This window comes from Narcine bancroftii, chromosome 6, assembly GCF_036971445.1.
Source record: "Narcine bancroftii isolate sNarBan1 chromosome 6, sNarBan1.hap1, whole genome shotgun sequence".
Classification (NCBI taxonomy): Eukaryota; Metazoa; Chordata; class Chondrichthyes; order Torpediniformes; family Narcinidae; genus Narcine; species Narcine bancroftii.
Window position 1 is genome coordinate 88,478,057 of NC_091474.1, and position 14,816 is coordinate 88,492,872.

General features: G+C 42.8%; 1 long non-coding RNA gene across 1 annotated transcript in view; it reads right to left on the bottom strand.

Moving 5' to 3' along the window:
- Positions 1-8,804: 8,804 nt before the first annotated feature.
- LOC138737553 (uncharacterized) overlaps positions 8,805-14,816 on the bottom strand; it is a 31,572-nt gene continuing 25,560 nt past the window's right edge. Inside the window, exon 3 of the long non-coding RNA XR_011341019.1 lies at positions 8,805-8,935. This is a non-coding gene — a long non-coding RNA (uncharacterized lncRNA). The remainder of the gene's footprint in view (positions 8,936-14,816) is intronic.

The window sequence follows — 14,816 nt, forward strand, 5'->3', positions numbered from 1 at the left end:
CCCATTAAAGAGATGTGTGCAATGTTAAATTCCATCCTCCATTCCTCTGCAATCAGAGCAATCTATAGCTTAATGACAAGATGAAGACAACATTTCAGTAGCAAGTGGCAAGTCCCAGTTATGCCACAACATACCAGGGAATGACTACATTCAACAATGCAATTCCCTTTGCTAGTTATTCCAGTTTCAATGGGACGTAACCAGTGACCCAAAGCTCAACTGGTCCATACTCAAAGATGGATTGAGATGGGATATTTTCGACTTACCTGGATATGTAGTCACCTTTCAGGCCTCAAGAGGCTTGACAATGCAGATCACCATTTAATATAAATTACCACTGTAAATATTCATTCTCCCCAATAGCTGCAGTGAGGACCATATGCTATAGTACAATTATTACACTTCCTAAGCATGCAACTTTACCATCAAGACTGTACTCTCAGCAGAAGACTACAGCCAGTACAACATCTGACTATGCCAGAGGTTCTCAACCTTTTTCTTTCCACTCTCATACCACTAAGTATTCCCTATGCCATTGGTGCTCTGTGATTAGTAAGAAATTGCTTAAGATGGTTTGTGGGTGGAAAGAAAACGGTTGAAAACCACTGTTTTAATCATACCTAATTGAATTGCTATATGCACGGTTTCATAGCTCCAAAGAAAATGGGCCAATGACAAATTTTCTCAAGCAAACTATTTCAATAACAATTGGGTCTACAGCAGTAATTCTTAACTTTCCCTTCCCACTCACAGACCATCTTAATCAATCCCTTACTAATCACAGAGCACCAATAGAGCACCAATTAAAGTGGTATGTGAGTGGAAAGGAAAAGGTTGAGTGCCATTGAACTATCCCATAGGCACTATGTGATTAGTAAGAGATTACTTAAAGTGGTAGGTGAATGGAAAAAAAGATTGAGAACCACTGCTCTAGACCCAATTCTTACTGAAATATTTTGCTTGAGAAAATTTGTCATTGGCCATTTCCTTTGGAGTTATGAAACCATGCACATAATGAGTCAATTAGGTACTATTCAAACATTTTCTTTCCACTCACTTACCATTTTAAGTAATCCTTACTAATCACAGAGCACGTATGGCATAGGGATTACTTAAGGTGGTAAGTGAGTGGAAATAAAAAAGTTTGAAAACCACTAGTCTAGAGCACTTCCATTTTTGGACATTGAGGAACAACAGGGGGCAGTAATGACAAGTTGCCATAAGATGTGCAGTACAAGAAATAGATGGGCAGACTATTATTTAGATGGGGGAAAAGAAAAATCAAAATTCAGAGGTGCAAAGGAACTTGAGAGTCCTTGTGCAGGATACTCTAAAGGTTAACCTTCAGTTTGAGTCAATGGTGAAGAAGGCAAATGCAATGTTGGCATTCATTTCTAGAGGAATAGTGTGTAAGAGCATGGATGTAATGTTGAGACTCAAAGGGGCACTGGTGAGACCTCACTTGGAATACTGTGTACAGTTCAGAGAAGTCTTACACGAATGATACCAGGAATAAAAGGGTTAGCATATGAGGAACCTTTGTCAGTTCCTGGACTGTACTCATTGGAGTACAGAAGGATTGGAGTGAGGGTGGTGGGGAGGAGAGACACAGAGATTTTGAATACTGAAAGACCTGGTCAGAGTTGATGGGGCAATATTTCCCATGGTAGGGGAGTCCAGAACAAGAGGGCACACTTTCAAGATAGATAGGTATCAATCAGAAACATTTCTTTGGCTAGAGGGTCATGAGTCTGTGGAACATTGCCACAGGTGGCTGTGGAAACAAGGTTGTTGGGTGTGTTTAAGGCAGAGGTTGACAGTTATTTGATTAGTCAGAGTATCAAAGGTTACTGGAGAAGGCCATGGAGTGGGGCTGAGTAGGAGAATGGATTAGCTCATGACAGAAAGATGGAGCAGATTTGATGGGCCTACTTCTACTCCTATATCTTGTGATCTAAATACAGAAAGAATGTAACAAAGTACATTGATGGAAATGTATGAATATGACAAAGGTATGAAAAGACTGAAAGGTTTCTTTTTTGCATATACTGCAATTTATTGTAAATGAAGTTTATTTTTAGAAAACAATCTCATTTTGTGGCAGATCACTGCCCAGAAGCTCAGCAGCTCCCAAATTCCAGCATGAACACTGGTGCACATGTAACTCAATTTCTGATGTAAGGATGTGAAGCTGAATCGTTAACCCCACTTCTCTCTCTCTGCAGATTCCCCGACATGCTGAATGATTCCAGGGCTTCGTTTTTTTTTTAAATTATCTTTCAGATCAGAACTCCAGGTGAGCTTGTGGCAGGAGAAAAATCATTGCTCAGCCTGGAAACTTGCATGTGGTTACATACATTATCTACATCACGGTGTCCAAATGATTTGATTTTTACATTCTCAGCCTGCTTTCAGAAGTCCTTTGTGACTTCATCCATCTCAATTCCACAACCTCCTTTGGTTCCGCACTCTCTCTGTGATCCATTGCTCATCTCCACAGTACAATCATGACATCTCCACTGTGACCTGCTTCCTTGGCCTCTTGTCTGCAGTCCATCTCCTCAGTATCTCTCCCTTCCATTAAGAATCTTTTTAATACCAACCTTCTTCCTCTATTTTCAATTTGCTTTGTATGGTTTACTGTGAAATTTAATTTGATAATCTACCAGTAAAAAAGGCTTAAAGGATTTTTTTATATTGAAGATATTGAATAAATGCATTTTAAGAATAGTTTATTCATAATATAGTTATACAATCTATTAATTTGAATTATCGTAATTTATGGTACAAAGCCTTACAATAGGATGCCAGTTCTCACTCCCAAACGTTACACAGAGCCCTGGCCCAGTTGCACAGGACCAGTGGTTCTCAACCTTTCAAATTTCCATTCCGATACCACCTGAAGTAATCCACAGACTACCTATGGCATCAGGGTGGAGAAGTTGGACTTCGACCCGAAGAACTTGAGGCCTCCCTCCGATTCAAAAGGTGGCAACGTGGCTTGCTGGACTGCATGAGAAACCGAGCAACCTCTAGAAATTCAGACTGTTGTTCTCGTCGCTTGGGCACAGAGCCGACAGGATCGTCAGAGATGTATTAACCCCCAATTATTAAGGGGCGATGAAGCTAAACAACCTACACTCACGCTACCTCCTGAAGACCAGGAAACAGGAGATTATTGAATCCATCAATGATAACACCAGAGCGATGCAAGACCTGGTAAGAAACCATGGGTGTTGACTGGTAACAGCTGTGAACCAGGATGAGCTCCAGAGAGCTGGGATGTTCACTGGACTTTGGTATTGTCACATCCGGGAGCGAATCCTGGAGACTGAAGAATTGACACTCACGGAGACCTTGAAGCTGGCGCAAGCGCTCAAATCGGCCCAGAAGAGCATGGAACCCTATGCCTCAACCACCACGCGATGCATGTGTGGTGCCATGGAGAGACTCCCAAATCATGGCTGCTGCCATACAACCAAGTGCCACTACTGCGGCCAGGGGAAGCATCCCTGCCAGAACTACCCAGCCTGGGGTGTGGTCTGCTCGAATTGCAGAAAGGGCACTATGCCAAAGTGTGCCACTCCAAAAACACTTCCCACTGTGCTATGAGCAGCTGGGGTGGGAGCAGCCATACCCAAGGACCCCACTTCCAGGAAGATGAACATCACTTCCAGCTCCAATTCTGGTAATACCTTCATACATCGGCAGGGTGTGGCCATCTTGCGACTGTACTTAGGAGATGTCACGTCTAACTTCTCTTCCAGTCCACAATATGTGCAAGCCACAGCAGTGGCTATCTTCAAGATCCCAAGGGCACCCACCTTCTACTCCAAATGGCAGCAGCAGCGACAGCGAATCCAGCGAAGAGCTGACTTTGGCCTCCATCCAACTCGATCAGGACAGACCCCATTAGCTGGCCAGGTCGATGATGAGCATGGAGATGAACGAGGAATAGGTGAGTTGTCTGTTCAACATGGGGAGCACGGAGAGATTTACCAGTGGAAGCCTTGTCCAAAAGCTCTCCCTTACTGAATATCCCATTGATTACTACATCTCCTTGGCAGAAAAGTCTCACACTACTTGCATTAAAAGTTACTGTTTGGTGACCCTTAAGGTCCAGGGAGTTGAATATAAAAGTTTTAAATTATTGGTGATTTCTCACCTCTGCGCACCAATAATACTGGATCTGGATTTTCAGTGCCAGATGAGAGCATGGTGATGCAATTTGACAGGCCCTTCCCTTCGCTAACAGTACAAAGGGAACAGTTTAAAGAAGTTCCACCCTCAGACATGCCCCAGACATGTGGGCTGTCCACTCTGCACATTCCCCCCTCCCTCACTCTGTTTGAAAACCTCCGTAGCTACTAAAAGCTGGAGGTATAGCTCAGGGGACAGGGCATTCATTAAAGCTGAAGTGAAGCGGCTTCTGGCTGAACAAGTAATTGAGTCCAGCAACAGCCCTTGGAGGGCACAGGTGGTGGTGAAGAACAGGGGAAAAAAATCACAAGAAGGTGATAAGATTACAGCCAGACTATCAACCAGTTCACCTTGCTAGATGCCTACCCCCTGTCCCATATAGCTGACATGGTGAATGAGATCACCCATTACCAGGTCTTCTTCACCACTGACCTGAAGTCAGTGCATCATCAGATCCCTATCTGCCCAGAGGACTGCCAATGCACTTCCTACGAGGCCAATGGCTGCCTCTACCAATTCCTCTGGGTGCCATTCAGCCTAACCAATGGTGTATTCAGGTCTCAGAGGGAAATGGACCATATGGTGAATGATTTTTCCCTATTTGGATAACATCATCTGCAGTCAAAACCAGAAGGAGGATGATGCCAACTTCAATAGATTCCTAGCCACTGTTAAAGCCCTGAATTTGACATACAATCAGAAAATGTGTCTCTTCCACATTACTAAATTGGTAATATTAGGGTGGAAAAGGGTGTCACTGCCTTGGACCCTGAGCAGATGCTCCCACTACTGGAACTCCAGATGCCGCAGACTCTTAAGACATTAAAGTGCTGTTTGGGATTTTTCTCATACTATGCACAGAGGGTACCCAATTACATGGACAAAGCCTGATCACTAGTAAATATAGTCACCTTCCCTCCCTCTGCAGAGGCCCAGAGAGCATTTGAGAGCATCAAGTGAGATTTCCAAGGCAAAAATGTAGGCCATTGATGAATCTATTCCTTTCCAGGTGGAAAGTGATGCCTTGGATATAGCACTGGCCGCCATGCTAAACCAAGCAGGCAGGCTGGTGGCATTTTTCTCCCAGACATTGCAAGGTTCAGAACTCTGAAATGTGTCCATAGAAAAGGAAACCCAAACCATAGTGGAAGCTGTGTGCCATTAGAAACACGATCTAGCCGGTAGACCCCTCACCCTACTAACAGTCCAACAAGCTGTAGCATTTATATTTAATAATAAAAGGCAGGGGGGGGGGAAATCAAAAGCAACATGATCTTGAGTGGTGCACAGAATTGTCCACATACAACTACCAGATCAAATACCAGCCCGGGAAGCTCAACAAGCCGACCACTGCCCTGTCCCGGGGAACATGCCCCATTGCACAAATGGACAGACTGCAAGCCGTTCATGAGAGCTTCTGTCACCCCAGGGTTACCAGGATGGACCATCTAGTGAAGACCTGCAACCTCCCCGATACAGTTGAGGAGGTCAGAGAGCCGACTCTGAACTGCTCGGTCTGTGCAGAATGCAAGCCGCACTTCTACCGACCAAACAGGGCTCAACTAATTAAGGCCACCCAACCCTTCGAATGTGTAAGTAAAGTCTTCGAGAGCCCCCACTGTCCACGAATCACAATGCCCACTTCCTGACAGTAATGGACGAGTTTTTGTGATACCCTTTCACCATTCACTGTCCGGATATGACCACACCCATGGTCAAAGCCCTACAGAACTTCACCTTGTTTGGATATCCTGCTTACATTCACAGTGACAGGGGCCCCTCTTTCTAAGTGAAGAGTTGTGGTAGTACCTCCTGACCAGGAGCATAGCCACCAGTAGGACCACAACCTGCAGGAATGGTCAGGTGGAACAAGAGAACGGCGCAATCTGGAGGACACTCCTCTTGGGTCCCTGAAGCCCTGTGTGCAACCTGTGTGCATAGTAACTAATGCAATTCCCCACAAAAAAATGTTATCATTCCCTAGGAGATTGGCATTGGGGACCATGTTGCCAGTATTGCTGTATAGGTTTGTGCGACCCCATAAGACACACCTGTTGGTCAATGAGGTGAAGAATGAACCACCATCTATATTCTTTCCTGTACCAGCACCAGTGACACCATAACCCGCCACCGCAACAGAGGTACCATCGGCAACGTCCACTACACCACCAGATCCTTCAAGGTGGGACACTCAACAGAAGGACGGATTTCCAGCAGTCCTTGTGGCGCTCCACCAGGAGCAGAAAGCCACCTGAGAAACTGAATTTGTAAATTGTACATGATTCTCAAAACAATTGTAAATAAAGGTAGAACCCACCTTCATCCTGAGGGACTTTCATTTAAAAGAAGGGTTGAATGTGGTGGTATGAGGTATTACACCACTGTAATAACTGTATTTACGGTCCTGGACTACCCCTTCCTTCCCTCTGACCCCTCCCAGGAGATTCTCTAATAAAGATCCCAACCCAAGACCTTGACCCCAGATCACTTCCTGCTCAGATCCAGGCCAGATGCTCTCTGAGCCCCAGCTAATGTCTAAGCTAATAAAAGCCTTTCTACTCCAATCTATTGCCTCGTGGAGTCACTTGATTGCTCATCAGAACCACTGCAATAGATCTTTAGATCATGGCTTGACACATGGGGCCTTTGCAATGGTGTGTCAAGATTCAGTGTGTGCCTTAGCATGTGATCGTGCACTTTGGAATGTGCCAATCAATAATATTCCACTGTGTGCACACTTCATACTGGAACACCAGCACATTTCAGAGCAAGAACATATTGGTTTGAGTTGATCATCTTTCAGTAGCTGTTGACATCTGTCTCAGTTTGCACTCTTGAAAACTGCAAATGCTAATTGTTTACCTGTCAATAGGGATGTGGCTGCTATGATCTCAGCTGCATCCCCAACGACCTGTGCCACATTTGACTGTAAGATTCAGACTATTCCCTGCAGTGTAGAAGAATGAGATATACAAATTACGATGGGCATAGATAGGATAAATGCAAGGAGGCTTTTTCCACTGAGATTAAGTGAGATACAAACCAGAGGGAATGGGTTAAGGGTGAAAGGAGAAAATGTTTAGGGGAAATACAAGGGAAAACTTCTTCACCCAGAGTGGTGCAAATGTGGAATGAGCTGCCAGCTGAATAGGTAACTGCAGGTTGAATTTTGACTTTGAAGAAAAATTTAGACAGGTATCTGGATGGGAGAGATATGGTCTGGGTGAAGGTCAATTGGACTAGGCAGAATAATAGCTCAGCACAGCCAAGAAAGGCCTGCTTCTGTGCTGTAGTGTTCTTATAGTTCCATGGTTCTATAACAGCTTGACAAAATCATGTGGAGGGGGGGGGGGAAGAGAAGAGGGAAGGGGGAGGAGCACGGCCCCATTGTTTGGGCACCTGCAGACATTTTTTCCATACAGTGCCTTCCGTCCCTTATTCCTTAACCACCTATTTCTTCCTGCCTCTAGGACCGTGTTCCTCCCCCTATCCCCACCACATTGTTCATTTTGTCCATACCTTGATGAAGGGCTCAAGCACGAAATATTGGTTATGTACCTTTATCTTTGCTATATCAAGTATGCTATATGACTTGTTGAGTTTCTCCAGCATAGTATTTTTACTTCAACCATAGTGTCTGCAGACTTTCATATTTTACTTCAGTCCTACTGAGGAGAAATGAGAACAAAAGCCAATGAATCCTCTGGACCTGATGGAACTAGATCTTAGTTTCTTAAAAGAAAAGGCTGCAGAGATAGTAGTGACGCTGGTTGTTGTGACCTTCCGAAATTCCCTAGATTTGGAAAATATTTTGGCAGATTGGAAAGCCACTGATGTAATGTCACTGTTCACAGAAGAGGGAGACATAGAGCACCAATAAGCCAGTTAGACATCTGGCATCAGACAAACTTATCATAAGGAGTAGTTCTCTGACAGTTAGAAAGTCAATCAAGGAATTTCATTGTTTTACTGAAAGAAAATCATGTTCTTTGAAGATGTAAGTGAGCAGAGTAGACAAAGGGGAATATGTAGATGTGATGTTTTTAAAGATTGTTCCATTGTCATGTAATACCGCATTTAGAATGTAACGAGTTTTTTTTTAAACTTTTGTCTACCGTAAGGCAGAGAGTCACCACTTTCTACAGCACCCCTCATAGAAACCTACAGCGCCCCTCATAGAAACCTACAGCGCCCCTCATAGAAACCTACAGCGCCCCTCATAGAAACCTACAGCGCCCCTCATAGAAACCTACAGCGCCCCTCATAGAAACCTACAGCGCCCCTCATAGAAACCTACAGCGCCTAGTTTTCCTAGGCCGTCTCCCCTCCAAGTATTGACCAGTCCTAAGCCCGCTTAGCTTCCGAGATCAGACAATCCCAGGTGTATTCAAGCCATTAGGTGCTGTAATTGGATTTACAGAGAGAATTAGATATGAATTTGATATCAAGCCACCTAAATATTGCAAGAGCTCATAAAAGTAATGTATTTTTGTGGATAGAGGATAGCTAACTAAAAGTCAGGTTAGCATACTACATCTTGCACCGATTTACCACAGCTTACAAACAAAGAATACACTCACTCATTTCATTCAGCTCACCATGAAGTCGACGATCCACAAAAGCCCTCACGCCAGTCTCCACAGAGATGTCAGTGATAGGAATGACCTCCTACCACCTCAGTCCACAGTGGTGAAATCAATGGTAGTCGTTGTATGCAAGGAATCATCCATAAAATCTGTAGAAAAGTAACAGTAATCATGAGTACTAGTGGAATTGGAAGAGGAACTTTGTTAGTGTAGTCTCGAGCTGAAGACAACTATCTTCTCAGGGACAATCAGCAGAGCTTTTTGAGGGAAAAACCTTACCTGGTGGGCCTAATTGAGTTTTCAGAGTAAGTGACAAAAGAAGTTTATGAAGGTAGGGCAGTTGATGTGATGAATATGGATTTTGAAAGCATTTGAGAAGGTCCCTGATGAGAGACTCATTCAGAAAGTCGTGACGCATGGAATCATAGTTGTGTGGATTCAGAATTAATTTGCCTGTAGATTGAAGAGGATAGTCATGGATGGAACTTATTCTTCTGGAGGTCAGTGGCTAGCAGAGCTTTGTAGCAATCTGTTCTGAGACCCCTCCACATTGTTATTTTTATAAATGAGGACAAAGAGGTGGAAGGATAAGTCAGTAAGTTTGCAGATGACACGAAGATTCACATCACGAAGATTTCAGCTCTGTTGAAAATAGTGTGAAAGGTTGTCGTGGGTTAAAACAGGATGGGCAGAAAAGTGATAGATGGAGTTCAATTGGATAAACATGAAATTATGCATTTTAGAAGGTTGAATTTTTAAAAAACTTTATTTATTCATTCAAAAAACAAATGACATATACAACAATTAACCATAAACATGAATGTTATTTTTTATACATAGAAAAAAAAGAGAAAAGAAAAGAACCCCCCACCTTCAGCCAACTCTCCTAAGGAGAGCCATAAAGAAAGAAAAAAGAAAAAATATTACATAAAAATTAAATATACATATTAAGATCTAATCAATGTAAATTGAAATGTAAATATTCTGAATATAACCACTTATTTAAAAAATTATAATTATCATGCGAAACATACATAATTTTTTCCATTATTAAACAATATTTCATCTCATTATGCCATCTATTAATATCAATCACATTTGTATCTTTCCACGTACTAGCAGTACATTTTTTGCTACAGATAAAGCTAAATATACAAAAGCAAGCTGAAACTTATCTAATCCCAAACCTTTCAGAGGTTGTAAACTACCCAATAAAAATACTGTTGAATCTAAAATTATTTTAATCTTATACAGATATTCTAAAAACGATTGAATTTTCTTCCAAAAAGATTGTATATGTATACATGACCAAACGGCATGAAAAAAAGTTCCAATCGTATCACATCTAAAACACAAATCTGATTCATGAAAACTATACTTTTTTAATTTTTCAGGTGTTAAATATAATTGATGTAAAAAATTGTAGTTAATCATTGCATAACGTGCATTTATCAATCTAGTTACACTGTCATTACAGATATCTAACCAATCATATTCGAAAAAAATAAAACCAGTATCCGCTTCCCATTTACTTTTAGATCTATCCCAACCCTTTTTATCCATACCATCCTGTAATATTTGATACATAGATGAAATATAACCCTTCTCTGGTACCTTCACAAGAAAAGTCTCAAATTTAGTCATTTCAGGTAAAATCATATCTCTACCAAACACAAAAGAGTTCAACAAAAATCAAGCATCCATCAACCAGTGGAAGCTAGCTAGATTTCAGTAACTTAACAATGAAAAGGTAACAAAGGGAATTTGGACTCCATATTAAGCATGCAAAGTTTCAGCCTGTGTTGATTTCCCTTTAGATTACATGGATTCACAGATCTGTCTTAAGTTGCTTTTAGGTGATCCCAAGAAGATTATGCACCAGTAAGCGCGGCTAGCAGAGTTCAGCTGGCACGTTTTGGTGGCCATGGAGTGAACGCCTTTCTGGTACTTGAATGTGCCAGCTGACTGATAGTTTAGTAGTGAAAGCTACTATGGCCTAGTCCCGCCTACACTGCCTTGATGTTATTTATAGCACGTCAAGGCATGATTGACAAATGACTCGACTCCCGCTGCCGGTCTTCCACTGCAGGTGCTTCCTCCTCGCCCGGCCAACTTATGCTGCTGTTGTCTCCCCCTCACCCTCCGGACTCACACTGCCAGTGCCCCCCCCTCGCCTGCCTGACTCATGCTGCCGTTGCCTTCCCCTCGCCCTCCCAACTTGTGCTGCCGTTGCCTCCCCCGAACCAAGAGTCAATGGCTGACAACATCACCACAATGTCATCAGCCCACCCCCTGGCAGCCCGGCTGCTTTCAGCTGCAAAAGAGGATACTCCAAGCAGGATATTATACCTCCTGAAGAAGGGTCAAGTGAGTAGACCTCTTGGCTGGCTTCTCCCATTTCAGATGGCCACAAATCAACTGCACAGGAGTATAATGTGTGGTTTTACGGTCGGGTATTGTGGCCATCTGGAAGTGCCTTTAGTTATCTCAGTGGTTAAATAAAATGCAGTGATCGATGAAAAATGCAGGAAGCGCACCAGACTCCCAATGGATTAATGCAGGAGAATTTGGAAGGATTGTGGCTGTCACGTGACAGCACTGCACCCTACCTAGTTGGAGGACACACCAGCTGCTAATCAAGGTTTGGTTCTGCTCCACCCATTACAGCACACCTTGCCATTGGTACCATGTAAATTACCTGGACCAGACTCTCCAGCCTGTCTTTACTTAGCCTTGGGCCATTGGCTGTTGTAATTGGATTAACTCTCCTGACACTAAGCCATATATTCCTGCAAATGATCTGGGCTGGACCCTCCAGCACTATAAAGGTGCCATGTGTTCTTTGTTCTCCCTCTTTGCCAGCTTGCCCAATTTACTCCAGGCCTAGAAATGTGGAAGGACACTGGAGAAACCATTGGTAAGGTGTGCACTGTTTAAAAGGGTTGGGAGCATTAGTGTCTCTTATAGCACCGAGTCAAGGAGTGGTGGGCATCATAGTGATTTTTCCTTGAACACACTTTGCACCAGTTCATATTTTGTGTGCATGTGTATATTTTGTTCCCATGCTATTTTTCCCACATTCATTATTAATTGTACATGTTTCACTGCCAATATTACTTTCCCACAGCTGCTGTAAACTGTGTGCGCTGCATCTGTTACCATTTCCCCACACTTTCCTTCTGTAAATAAGATTCTTCACTACAAAAACTGTGTCCAGTGTCCTTGCCTTTGAGACCTACCAAGCCTGCTTTCTCACTCACAACAGCAGGCAACATGAAATGCACTGAGTGAAAGAAAAGGCAGTGTATTGGATTCCCAATAGATTTCACGATGCCAGCAACATAAAGTGATCCAATGCCCAGCTGTCTGGAAACCTGTACTCAATCACTACATGTTAGGACCCAAATATTATGGTAAAAATAATGAATCCTGAATTCTAGTATGTGGGGTAACTGCTAGATTCATGGGACATGGCTTTTCACCCATTAGCTAATTAATATTCTCTTGATTAATTTTAATACAAATTCCACCTGGTTTTGTGAGCAGTGATAACGTTTAATGTGTTGATGAAGTTTAATATTTTGTTCAACAGTTTGGAGATATATTTTCTATTCTGATGTGTTCAGGTGCATCATTCAGGTGCTTCCTGTCCCTCTGAACTACAACCAATTCCTGAAACACGTCTGGGGAAGAGAGAGGAAGCAGAGATGAGGACTGGTTGTGGTGGGTGAACACAAAGAAAGGTAGATTCAGTTGTATTGTAAATCACCCCTGGTGTAGGTAAGTGGCAAAGGAAGGAAGAAAGAAGGAATCAATGGACAAGTCAGGGGGGAATAGATTAAACAACTACATAGGAATAAGCAGAAAGGAATGGGGCTGATGGTATTGTTCTGTTGGACATATGTGGCTGCTTTCTGGATGATAATTGGCAAATAGTTTAAAATCTTGTGTGCGCTTCTCAGTGGAAATAGTCAGACAATTTCTTTTGTGTTTGATTTCTAGATGGATTTTAGTAAACTTGTTGAGGAGGTCCCACACAGGAAATTCCTTGAGAAAAATAAAACCACCAATAAAACTAGAAGAACTCCACAGGTCGCGTTGCATCCATAAAGATATACAGAACATTGCAGGCCCTTCAGCCCATTATGTTTTGTCATCCTGTATAAACCTACTCAACAAAAAAATCTTCCCTACCTCACACCCATAACCCTCCATTTTTCCTGCATCTCAGATTTCTAAATTTCCCTTTTGTGTCCAGCCTCCTCCACCACCCAGGTAATGCATTCCAGGCACCCTCTACTCTCTATATAAATAGAAAGCCTAACCCCAACATCTCCCTTAAACTTTCTTCCCCACACCTTGTACAGATGTCCTCTGGTGTTTGCTACTTACCCCCATGGAAAATGGCGCTATATAGAATACTGTAGACCTTTATCAAGTCTTCTTTCATCCTTCTTTATTCCAGAGAAAATCCCTAGCTCTGTTAACCTTGTCTTGCAATCCAGACAACATCCTGATAAATCTCTTCACTCTCTCCACATCTTTCACCTCCTTTCTCCAATGAGGTGACCAGAAATAAAGTTATGGTCTTGAAGAAAGGGTTAGGCACAAAACGTTGATTATGTGACCTGCTGAGTTACACCGGTGTATTTTTATATTTTTTTTAATTGCTCAAGAGAATCAATTTAAGAGCAGGGAGCATCTGCTGCAACTGTAGAGTATTGAAGAGGCTGCACCTGAAGTAAGGACAATACTGGAGAAACTCAGCAGATCAAAAGGTGTACCTGTACTTTATATACCAAAGATAATGATTCATAACTGATGTTTTGGGCTTCAGCCCTCCATCAAGCTATGGAAAAATGTCAACAGGCATCCAAAAAAAACAGTAAAGAGGGGAGGAGTGGAGGAGGAGCAGTCTCAAGATCAGGAGGTAAAAGGTAGAGAAGGGAGGGAGGGCACAGCACCAAGCAGAGGGAGAAGGGGTGGCGAAGTGAATAGAGAGGGAAGGGAGTCAAGGGCTGAGGGAAAGAAGACAGGGGAAGGAAAGGAAGGAAAAGTGGAGAGTAGGCTAGCAGAAATTGGAGAAGTTGATGTTAATGCCATTTGGCTGGAGAGTTCCAAGCATAATGCCATCCAGGTGGAGAGTTGCAAGATATTTAATGCCATCCAACTGGAGTACTGCATGCAGTTCTAATCTCTTTCATTGAAAAAAAAATTACTGGCTTTGAAGGCTCACCAAGTTGATTCTAGAGATGAGGTCACCCAATGAGGAGAGATTGAGTCATATGGGAACCCAAAAGAATGACAGAAGTTCTTATCTAACCTTTACAAAATTTTGTTTTTATAAGATGGAGGCAGGAAAGTTATTTCCACCTGTAGGTGAGACTAGAACAAGGACACAGTCTCAATTCAGGAAATAGATTTATGATGGAGATGGGGAAGAACTGCTCTTCCAAGAGCAATAGTTTTCAAACCTTTTCTTTCCACTCACATACCATCTTAAGTAATCCCTTACTAATCATAATGCATCTATGACATAGGGATTATTTAAGTAGGGGAATTAATGTTTTGGATAAAAGTCAGGTAAGAGGAGCTGAGTCCATGGGCAGATCAACCATGATCTTATTGCAGGCTTGATGGCCAGCTGCTACTCCTTTTCTGATGTTTTCATTATTGTGAGGTCTAGCTGTGAACACCTTTTTAAGTCTGGCCAATAGTCTGGGAGAGTTTGGTCCCAAGAATTGCACAAACATCAGACAAGGAGCAGAAATTGTGACATTGGATTACCACAAGTGGGCAGAAAAAGACCCATGTTACACTCCATCACACCCCCCCCCCACACCGCAGACCCTGGCATCCTTGGTGAAAGCCTCATGTTGGCTCCATTATGGCGGCTCCATCATGGTTGCAGTGAGGTCCAGCATTGCCCACAGAGCAAAGCACTGTTGATGGCTCCAGTTGAGGGGTGACAGAGGAAGAAAGGTTTTGAACAGCTCTGGCCTGAACCTCCAGCCAAATAAAAGCCTGATC